Source organism: Pan paniscus, chromosome 9 (genome assembly GCF_029289425.2).
Source record: "Pan paniscus chromosome 9, NHGRI_mPanPan1-v2.0_pri, whole genome shotgun sequence".
In the NCBI taxonomy this organism is placed as follows: domain Eukaryota; kingdom Metazoa; phylum Chordata; class Mammalia; order Primates; family Hominidae; genus Pan; species Pan paniscus.
The window spans coordinates 3,995,225-4,006,713 of NC_073258.2; the positions used below are offsets into that span (position 1 = coordinate 3,995,225).

At 52.4% G+C, this 11,489-nt stretch overlaps 1 protein-coding gene across 2 annotated transcripts in view; it reads left to right on the forward strand.

Annotated features, from left to right (window-relative positions):
* The first annotated feature begins 253 nt into the window (after window positions 1-253).
* LOC112441154 (CLK4-associating serine/arginine rich protein-like) overlaps window positions 254-11,489 on the forward strand; it is a 32,023-nt gene continuing 20,787 nt past the window's right edge. The window contains exon 1 of one of the 2 annotated variants that reach the window (XM_034931921.3): window positions 254-564. The gene's annotated coding sequence lies outside the window, so the exon portion shown is untranslated. Of the gene's footprint in view, window positions 565-639; window positions 955-11,489 lie in introns of those variants that run through there. The other variant, XM_034931920.3, reaches the window with a different exon arrangement.

Sequence of the window (11,489 nt, forward strand, 5' to 3'; positions counted from 1 at the left end):
CCGACCCCCCACGACCCCCAGCCCTCCCGCTTCCGTGGAAAGCCGCCCCGACGACCCCTGTGCGGGCTGTTGAGGGGCCGCACCCCGCCGACCGCTGTGGGAACACCTCCGCGCGTGCGGCGGGGACGCGGCGAGTCCGGGGCAGGAAGAACGCACGGGTAATTGCACCTTCGGCAGGTGTTGGGCGGGAGCAAGGGGGTCAGACTCGCGCTGCAGGGGGAGGGCGGGGGAGGCCTCGCTGTCCTGGAGGAAGGGGACAAAGACCCCTGCCCAGGAGCCTGGGAGCCTTTGAAAGTAATGATTTTTTTTGGGGGGGGGGGTTGTCACGAGACACCCTAGACATTTCTAAAAGGCCCCCTCCCCGCTGCCGGGTGGAGAGGGAGCGTGGGGGGATCCGCCTTCTGCCCCCGAGCCCCCAGCCAGCCTGGGCCCCCCAGGGTCACCCTGGGGCTCTGAAGGGGGCTTCGGCCGCTGGTTGAATGAAGGGCCACAGAAAATGAAGCTGGCGCAACGACCGCAGAACCCTCAGTGGGCACCAGGACCACGGAGCTCAGGGTGCCAATGGTGATGGCTGGGGGTGGGGAGTACTGTGGGCAGCAGGGGATGCTGAGCGGGGTTTGGGGCTCCCCCTTTCCATACTCAGTCTTCCTGCCAGCCTCAGAGCTGAGTACACCGTTGGCGATTAATAAGCGCTTGCAGCTCCCTTCCCTGGCCAGCCTGAGGGGAGCGGCAGTGGCCCGTATGGGGTGGGGGTGGCGGTGGAGTGCGTCCTGGCGCAGAGCTGGCACACAGCACAAACAAACGCCTTGGCGGGAGTGGGTCTGTCCCGGAAGGGAGCCCAGGGGTTATTGGGGTTGGGGCTGCGCCCCAAAGCGGGAGGGCCCTGCGAGAAGGGAGGCCCTGGCTGGAGGGGGTCCCTGAGACTGGAGGTGCCGGACCCGGATGCGGGGCCAGGTGAGTAGGGCTGCCTGGTGCAGCCTTGCTGGGTTTGAAAAGTGGGGGAGGCTTGGCCCTGGGAGGGGGCAGGAGGATTCAGGCTGAGACCCGGAAGGGGCGAAGGAGGTCCTTGAGGAGGCAGTCACAGGCCTGAAAGGACCTGGGACCCGCAGGCATGGGAGCTGTTGTCCGTTAGATAGAGGGGCTATCGCCTGGGGGGAAGCCTCACCTGGCTTGTTCCCCCTGCCAGGCCTAGGTGAGCCCGATGGGCGTGTCTTCTGCCCAGCTGGGATGTGACCAGCATCTGCCTGTGGCCTGGGAGTGCCCATTGTCCCCTAAGAGCTCTGGTTATACCCTGGGCAGCTACTGGCCAGGCTGGAGCAGGTGGCAGGCAGCGACCTTTAGTGCCTCCTGGAGGCTCCCAGGGGGTGGTTTGGAGGGGAATACGGCTCCCCTGGAGGGCCTGGGCTGTCCCTGGGGGGCAGAGTGCCTTGGGCGGCGATTGTTATAATCCCCGTAGTCATTTTCATGCAAATAAGCACTGAGAGCGTTAGGTTCTGCCCCCAACCAGGGTGGCGGACTAGGGAGGTGGCACCCTGGAGAGGACGGTGGTTTTTCTGCAGCCCCGCTGCTTAGTTCCACGTTGCCTTTGCACCCAGCAGAGGCCGGCCTGGGCGGTGGGCTCAGGGGCCTGGGTGCCCGACCAGGTCAGCTCAGCTCAGCTCAGCTCGGCGGCCGCACCGCCTCCCGGCACAGGTGTGGACGGGGGTGGGAGGCGCGACCAGGGAGGGGGCTGCGGTGTCAGTCCCGGCCCGGGCCTGTAGACGCCGCCTCGGGGGTCTCTGGGGCTGGGGAGGACCTTGCGAGGGGCCAGGGAGGCGCCAAGGCCGCGGCGAGGGACGTGCGGGGGTCCAGCAGCCTGGGGCGGGGACGCGCGCTCCGGGCCGTGCAGGTGGGGTCCGAGCGGGGCCGGCCCGGCGGTTCGCGCGCGCCCTCTGCCGTCCGCAGGCCGTGGCGCAGGCTCGGCCGCCTGAAGCTCCTCTCGCTTCCGGGAGGACGTCCAAGGTCGTTTCTTAAAGCATCCCTATTGCGCAGAAGGAACAGTGGGGTTCACTTTTCTCGCTAATGTGCATATAATCGTTGCAACTAATTATGTGTAGCAAACCTCCATGCCACTATTTCCCCAACTTAAGTCAAGGCATAGCTAACTCAATACAATGCCCATCCCAGCTGTTCAAGTAGACTTTTTCTCCCGTTATTTCTTTAAAAACCGTATGATTTTTTATTGTGGTAAAATGCATGCAGGAACATACGGTGTGCCATATTAACTATTTTTAAGTGAATTTGGCAGCATTAAGTACATTCACTTGCTGTGTAACCGTCACCACCACCCATCTCTGGAGCTTTTCGTCTTACAAAACTGGAACTCTACTCTGTCCTCATTAGACACCAACTTCCCAACCCCCTCCCCAGCCCTTGGCACCCATTATTCAAGTAGATTTTTTTTTTTTTTTGACGGAGTCTCATTCTTGTCGCCCAGGCTGGAGTGGAGTGGTACGATCTCAGCTCACTGCAACCTCCATCTCCTGGGTTCAAGTGATTCTCCTGCCTCAGCCTCCCAAGTAGCTGGGATTACAGGCGGCCACTACCATGCCCAGCTAATTTTGTGTGTTTAGTAGAGATGGGGTTTCACCATGTTGGCCAGGATGGTCTCGAACTCCTGACCTCAGGTGATCCTCCCGCCTTGGCCTCCCAAAGTGCTGGGATTACAGGCGTGAGCCACTGCACCCTGCCAGTAGATGGGTTTTGACAACTGTATATGTAGTTTTATCACCATCATAATGAGACCTAGAAACTTTATTATCCCAGAAGTTCCCTGGTGCCCTGTCCTCACCCTCTGACCTGTCACCGTGAGTTACTGCTATCTGTTCGTACACTTTATAAAAATGGAAACAATGGAAACAAACAATGAGAGGACTTTTGCCCCTGGCATCTTTCACTCAAGGAAATACTTTTTTTTTTTTCCAGACAGAGTCTCTTTGTTCCCCCAGGTTGGAGTGGAGTGGCACGATCTCAGCTCACTGCAACCTCCGACTCCCGGGTTCAAGCGATTCGCCAGCCTCAGCCTCCTGAGTAGCTGGGATTACAGGCGTCCGCCACCACACCCATCTAAATTTTGTATTTTTTAGTAGAGATTGGGTTTCACCACGTTGGCCAGGCTCGTCTCGAACTCCTGACCTCAGGTGATCTGCCCACCTTGGCCTCCCAAAGTGCTGGGATTATAGGCGTGAACCACCTTGCTTGGCCTTAAGGAAATACTTTTGAGATTCGTCCACATTGCTGCTTTCCCACAACCTGATGATAATGTCTGTGTGGTTCTGTATTTCATGGGTGTATGGCAAGAGTGGAACCAATTCTTTATTTTTTACATATTAGATTATTTTCATATTCGGGCTATAAAAAACTGCAGCAGGCCGGGCACGGTGGCTCATGCCTGTAATCCCAGCACTTTGGGAGGCTGAGGCGGGTGGATCATGAGGTCAGGAGATCGTGACCATCCTGGCTAACGTGATGAAACTCTGTCTCTACTAAAAATCCAAAAAATTAGCTGGGCGTGGTGGCGGGCGCCTGTAGTCCCAGCTACTTGGGAAGCTGAGGCAGGAGAATTGCTTGAACCCGGGAGGCGGAACTTGCAGTGAGCCGAGATCGCACCACTGCACTCCAGCCTGGGTGATAGAGCGAGACTCCATCTCAAACAAAAAACAAAAAAGAAAACAAACAAAAAAACTGCAGCAGACAGCATCCTATTGTATATGCTTAAAAAAAGAGATATGGGATCCCTCTATTTTATCCAGGCTGGACTGAACTCTTCCTGGGCCCAAGTGATCCTCCTGCTTCAGGCTTCCCGTAGCTGAGATTATAGGCACGTGCCACCACACCCAACTCTTACATGTTTGTAACACACTTCTCAGATTATTTTTCTTTCTTTCCTCTCTCTCTTTCTCCATTTCCTTCATTCCTTCCTTCTGTCCTTCTGTCCTTCTGTCCTTCCTGTCTTCCTTTTCTTTCTTGACAGGATCTCACTCTGTCACCCAGGCCAGAGGGCACTGGTGGAAATATAGCTCACAGCAGTCTCAACCTCCTGAGCTCAAGGAATCCTCCCATCACAGCCTCCTGAGTAGCTGGCACTACAGGCATGTGCCAGCATGTCCAGCTAATTAAAAAAATTTTTTTTTGGCCAGGTGTGGTGGTGCGTGCCTGTAATCCTAGCTACTCGGGAGGCTGAGACACCAGAATCGCTTGAACCCAGGATGCGGAGCTTGCAGTGAGCCAAGATCGTGGCACTGTACTCCAGCCTGGGCAACAGAATGAAACTCCATCTCAGAAAAAAAAAAAAAAATTTTTTTGTAGAGATGAAGTCTCACTATGTTACCGAGGCTGGTCTCAAATTCCTGGGCTCAAGCAATCCTCCTCTCTTGGCCTTCAGCCTTCCAAAATGCTGGGATTACAGGATTATTTTCTTTCCTAGTTTTTTTTTTTTTTTTGGATGGCATCTCGCTCTGTTGCCCAGGCTGGAGTACACTGGTGCGATCTCAGCTCACTGCAACCTCCACCTCCTGGGTTCAAGCGATTCTCCTGCCTCAGCCTCCTGAGTAGCTGGGATTACAGGCGCCTGCCATCACGCCCTGCTAATTTTTGTAGTTTTAGTAGAGACAGGGTTTCACCATGTTGGCCAGGCTGGTCTTGAACTCCTGACCTCCAGTGATCTGCCCGCCTCGGTCTCCCAAAGTGTTGGGATGACAGGCGTGAGCCACAGTGCCCCCTGCCCCCACCTTCCATGTCCCCAGATATTGCAAAGTTGCCCTGAGTGGGGAATTCCAATACCTTGCCAGCAGGCTAGAAGAACTCCATTTAAAACCCTTGCCAGGGCTGGGCATGGTGGCTAACACCTGTAATCCCAGCACTTTGGGAGGTTGAGGTGGGCGGATCACCTGAGGTCAGGAGCTTGAGACCAGCGTGGCCAACATGGTGAAACCCCATCTCTACTAAAAAATACAAAAATTAGCCGGGTGTGGTGGTGGGCACCTGTAATCCCAGCTGCTTAGGAGGCTGAAGCAGGAGAATCCCTTGAACCTGGGAGGTGGAGGTTGTGGTGAGCTGTGATTGTGCCATTGCACTCTAGCTTGGGCAACAAGGGCAAAACTCTGTCTCAAAATAAAATAAAATAAAACCCTTGCCAACACTTGGGATTTTATGCATTTTGATTATAGCTGCATTACTTGATGGATTGACTAGGAGGACACTGGAGTGTCTTCTCACACAGACTCCATATTTAGTTTGAAGACGTCCTTCTATATTGCCTTATAATCTTCCCCAGGGAGGCCTTACAGTCTTCCCATTGCGTATATTACTCCTGAGCTTATGATTTCGGTTGCTTTGTGAAAGGTTATAAAAACCACAATTTCTGATGTGTTGTTGCCTGTCATGGGCTGGCTGTCGATCACCCTCTCTGACTTCTCTTACTCCTCCAAGCAGGCCGCCTGTAGGTTCACTTGGATTTCCCAAGTAGATGGCCCTATCATCTATGAATCTGCACTTTCGTTTCTTTCCAAACCTCACATTGCTTGTTTCTTGTCATATTGCATGGGCTGGCATCACCATTATAATGCTAAGTGGACATGGTGATGGTGGGAGTCTTAGCTTCCATTCCCCAGAAAGTAGCCAGATGCAAAGCTCAGTGTACACATTTTCTGGAAGGGAGGAACACACCGAGCCAGGGAGGAGGTGAAGCTGAGGCGAGGCTGCTTCTTACTCAGCTGCTGTGGCTTTTTGGAAGTTGCAGCTCAGCTGGCCACGTCTGCACACCCTCTCCCACGAGACCATACAGCGATGCTCCACCTCAGAATGGTCCACAGGGAGGAGGAAGGGAGAATAGTTTCTCTGCAAGCTCCTTCCTGTCTTCTGCTCTCATAGGTCAGAGTTGCTCTCCCGAGGAATTAAGTTCCCTGCATCTTCAGGTGGTGTTACTGGCCCCTCTTGGCAGCTGCTGGGCAGGCCAGAGTGTCTGAGGGTTTAGGGAAGCTGGCACATTGTGTGGAGTGAGAGAGAGGTTCATTAAAATTCCCAATTATTCCTATACATTCCCAATTATAGTCCCAATTGTATTTGTGGATTTATCTATTTCTTCTTTTAGTTTTGTCAATGTTTGCTTTATATGTTTTAAAGCTCTGTTATTTGGCACATAGAAGTTTAGGATTGTTTTCTGTTTGGTTGCATGAACTCTCCTATCATCATGAAATGTCATCTCTTCTAATAATGGTTTTGTTTCAAAGTCCACATTGTCTGATCTTACTATCATTATACTAGGTTTTTGAAAACATTAATGTTTGCCTAATTTATCTTTTTTTTTTAATTCTTTTGCTTTCTATCTTCCTGGATCTTGATATTTAGGGTTTGTTTTTTCTAAACAACATGCATCTTATTTAACTTCTCTCTGTTTTTTTTTTTTTTTTTTTCCTTTTTTTTTTGAGACAGAGTCTCACTCCGTCACACAGGCTGGAGTGCAATGGTGCAATCTCGAGTCACTGCAGCCTCTGCCTCCCAGATTCAAGCGATTCTTGTGCCTCAGCCTCCCAAGTAGCTGGAATTATAGGCACGTGCCACCACACCTGGCTATTTTTTTGTATTTTTAGCAGAGACGAGGTTTCACCATGTTGGCCAGGCTGGTCTCAAACTCCTGACCTCAAGTGATCAGCCTGCCTTGGCCTCCCAAAGAGCTGGGATTACAGGCATGAGCCACCGTACCTGGCCTAATTTCTGTCTTCTGTTAGCTTCTGGGTTATGTATTCATTATCCTTTAATGGCTACCTTAGAGATGGTTATATTTATTTATTTATTTTTTTGAGATGGGATCTCACTCTGTTATCCAAGCTGGAGTGCAGTGGCATAATCATGGCTCACTGCAGACTTGACCTCCCAGGCTCAGGTGATCCTCCCACCTCAGCCTCCTGAGTAGCTAGGACTATAGGCACCTGCCAACACACCCGGCTAATTTGTGTATTTTTGGTAGAGATGGAGTTTTGCCATGTTGCCCAGGCTGGTTTTGAATTCCTGGTCTCGAGCAATCCATCTGCCTTGGCTTCCCGAAGTGCTGGGACTATAGGCGTGAGCTTCTGCACCCATCCAGAGATTATGATAACATATTATCAGTTAATAATCTCGTGTCTTCATAAACAAGGCAAGAACCTTACAACTATTTAATTCTGTTTATCCCTCTCCTGACTTCTGTGCTGTTGTCATATATTTTACTTCCACAAAGTTTAAAAATTTTATAGGACATTAAATATTGTTTTATTTATTTATTTATTTATTTATTTATTTAGAGACGGAGTCTTGCTCTGTTGCCCAGGCTGGAGTGCAATGGTGCAATCTTGGCTCACTACAACCTCTGCCTCCCAGGTTCAAGCAATTCTCTTGTGTCAGCCTCCCAAGTAGCTGGGATTACAGGTGCCCACCACCATGCCCAGCTACTTTTTTTTTGGTTTTTTTTTGAGATAGAGTCTTGCTCTTGTTGCCCAGGCTGGAGTGCAGTGGCGCGATCTCGGCTCACTGCAACCTCCACATCCCGGGTTCAAGCGATTCTCCTGCTTCACCCTCCTGAGTAGCTGGGACTACAGGCGCATGCCACTACACCCGGCTAATATTTTGTATTTTTAGTTGAGACGGGATTTTACCATGTTGGCCAGGCTGGTCTCGATTTCCTGACCTGTGATCCTGCCTGCCTTGGCCTCCCAAAGTGCTGAGATTACAGGCGTGAGCCACTGTGCCCAGCCCTTGGCTACTTTTTATATTTTTAGTAGAGACAGGGTTTCACCATGTCGGCCAGTCTGGTCTTGAACTCCTGACCTTGTGATACACCCACCTCGGCCTCGCAAAGTGCTGGGATTACAGGCGTGAGCCACCATGCCTGGCCCTTGGCTACTTTTTATATTTTTAGTAGAGATGGGGTTTCACCATGTTGGCCAGTCTGGTCTCGAACTCCTGACCTCAGGTGATCCGCCCTCCTCGGCCTCCCAAAGCACTGGGATTACAAGCGTGAGCCACTGTGCCTGGCCCAATCATAGTTATTTTAAAGCCCTTGTTTCCTAACTCCAATATGTGGCTTATCTGTAATCTGCTTCTTCTGTTAGCTTTCCGCATGATTATTGATCACTGTTTCCTGCTGTGTCCTGTATCTCGTGCTTTCTGTCAGAGGTATGCCTCAAAGGACCGTGGGGGTCCATATCTAGGGACCGTGGGGGGTCCATATGTCGGGACCGTGGGGGTCTATATCTCGGGACCGTGGGGGTCCATATCTTGGGACTGTGGGGGGTCTATATGTCGGGACCGTGGGGGTCTATATCTAAGGACCGTGGGGTTCTGTATCTCAGGACCGTGGGGGTCTGTATCTAGGGACCGTGGGGGTCTGTATCTAGGGACCGTGGGAGTCTATATCTAAGGACCGTGGGGTCTATATCTAGGGACCGTGGGGGTCTATATCTCAGGACCGTGGGGATCTATATCTCAGGACCGTGGGGGTCTGTATCTCGGGACCGTGGGGGTCTATATCTAGGGACTGTGGGAGTCTATATCTAAGGACCGTGGGGTCCATATCTAGGGACCATGGGGGTCCATATGTCGGGACCGTGGGGGGTCCATATCTCGGGACCGTGGGGGTCCATATCTAAGGACCATATGTCGGGACCATGGGGTTCTGTATCTCAGGACCGTGGGGGTCTGTATCTAGGGACCATGGGGATCTGTGTCTAGGGACCGTGGGGGTCCATATCTCGGGACTGTGGGGGGTCTATATGTCGGGACCGTGGGGGTCTATATCTAAGGACCGTGGGGTTCTGTATCTCAGGACCGTGGGGATCTGTATCTAGGGACCGTGGGAGTCTATATCTAAGGACCGTGGGGTCTATATCTAGGGACCGTGGGGGTCTATATCTCAGGATCGTGGGGATCTGTATCTCAGGACCGTGGGGGTCTGTATCTCAGGACCGTGGGGGTCTGTATCTCGGGACCGTGGGGGTCTATATCTAGGGACTGTGGGAGTCTATATCTAAGGACTGTGGGGGTCTGTATCTCGGGACTGTGGGGGTCTATATCTCAGGACTGTCCGGCTCCATATCTCAGGACCATGGGGGTCTGTATCTAAGGACCGTGGGGGTCTATATCTCGGGACCGTGGGGGTCTAGCTGCTCTCTTCCAACAGCGAGCACGTGGCCTCCCTCTCTAGTGCAGACAGGGAGAGGAGCTGAACATTTCATCTACCCGCTCAGTTAGGGATTGGGCCACTTCAGTCAATCGTCCCTCTGTGTGGCTTTCCTGGAGTTTTGGTTAAGAGCCTGGCCAGTCCGTGTCTTCTTATCCCTGACAGGCTGTCAGAGAGTCACTTCTTCCCCTGAGGTACAGGCTTAGCTCTTTAGTTGTCTGCTCAGGCAGCTTCAAAATTTGGAAAATGTCTTAAGGGCCAGATTAACCTGTGCCTGGGGCAGAACCCCTTCCTCTAGAAAAGCTCTGTGTACTAAGCTCCACAAGGCTATGCAAGACTTCAGCGCACCTGCGGAGGCCTCAGGCCTCACTTCTTAGCCTCCCCAGAAATTTGCAAATGTCCCAGTTTTCTGCTCCAGCCCCTGTGGTTGCCAAGAGCCCTGCTGGGTATTTCTCCCAGTAGAATTCCTCTTCCCCAGTGGGACCGAGGCTCAGCTCATACCCAGCACTGGTTAACTCCTTAAAGGGAGAGAAGCCGACATTCAGCTCATCTTGGAAGGGCTCTCTCTGAATGTTTTCATCTGGTTCTTGTTGCTTCTACAGTTCTCCAATGTCTTTTTTATAGATACATTTTTCCGGTATTTCAAAATTGTGGGCCGGATGCAGTGGCTGACGCCTATAATCCCAGCACTTTGGGAGGGTGAGGCAGGTAGATCATTTGAGGTCAGGAGTTTGAGACCAGCCTGGCCAACATGGTGAAACCCCGTCTCTACTAAAAATACAAACAAAACAAAATTAGCTGGGCATGGTGGCTCATGCCTGTAGTCCCAGAGACTCAGGAGGCTGAGGCAGGAGAATAGCTTGAACCCAGGAGGCAGAGGTTGCAGTGAGTGGAGATCACACTACTGCACTCCAGCCTGGGCAACAGAGTGAGACTCCATCTCAGAAAAAAAAAATTGTGGTAAGATACATACGGTAGGATTTCCTGAAGTTATTTATTTATTTATTTATTTATTTATTTATTTATTTATTTTACCATCTGAGTTCTGTAATTAATGTGGCCTTCTCTGGTTGCTGCAATGGGATTGCTGACCTTCCATATACATCCCCTCTGGAATGTCATATTTGCATTCTTCTGGCTTTTTTTGTTTGTTTGTTTTTTGGTTTTTTTTGAGACGGAATCTTGCTCTGTAGCCCAGGCTGGAGTGCAGTGGCGCGATCTCGGCTCACTGCAGCCTCCGCCTCCCGGGTTCACACCATTCTCCTGCCTCAGTCTCCTGAGTAGCTGGGACTACAGGCGCCCGCCACCACGCCCGGCTAAATTTTTGTATTTTTAGTAGAGAGGGGGGTTTCACCGTGTTAGCCAGGATGGTCTCGATCTCCTGACCTCGTGATCCGCCCCCCTCGGCCTCCCAAAGTGCTGGGATTACAGGCATGAGCCACCGCACCTGGCCACCGGCATCTTTAATTCAGACTGCCAGCTTCCAGAACCCTGAGAAATACACTTCTGTTGTACGTGCCAGTCCATGGTGTTCTGTTACATCAGCCCAAAGAGAATAAGACCGCGTGGTAACAGGCCATGATGACCCCCTAGTGATTGCTTTTGCCTGATCAAGGCAAGGCACCCCCGCCCTGAGCCAGATGCTGAGAGGGTGTGGTAGAGGCTGCACGGCGAGGGGCTGAGCCAGGTGGCTGCTGGTGCTCCTGCCTCTGACCGCCACCATGTATCCAGGATCCCTGCTGGCCAGGGCGCCCACCTGCCTGCTCCGGTTTGGTTCAGGGCCGGTGTGTGTGTGTGTGTGGTTCCCAGGGGACCCAGTGTAGCCACAGATGCCCCCCACCTGCCTCGAGAGGGAAATAAACATAAATATACCAAGACAGCTATGGGGTGCTGGGGTGAGCGGTTTATTGGATGTTTAAAGGACAGAGATCTGAACTCCTAGTGACTGCAGAGTGAGCAAGCACCCTGGGCTGTCCTGCAGGGCTGTCCGTGCTGGATGCGGTGCCAGCAGGCAGGGCTTGCAGATAGGCATTTGCTGCAGGTGGCTGGGGTGGTGGGGGGCTGGTCTCCAGATGCCTGGAAGGGAGGCCTTGAAAGTCATTCTTCTTGGATGCATGGGCCCATGGCATTTCTTGGTAGAAGGTCAAAGAGAAGTGTTCATGCTTGGCAAGGCAGGAGGGTGGGAGATAGGGTAGTGGGTGGGGAAGGAGAGTCTGGCTCACTGGGTGCCAGGAAAAGGAGGTAAAGGCTGGGCAGGAATGCCTGGCCATGGTAAGAGTCCTGCAAAGCCAGAAAT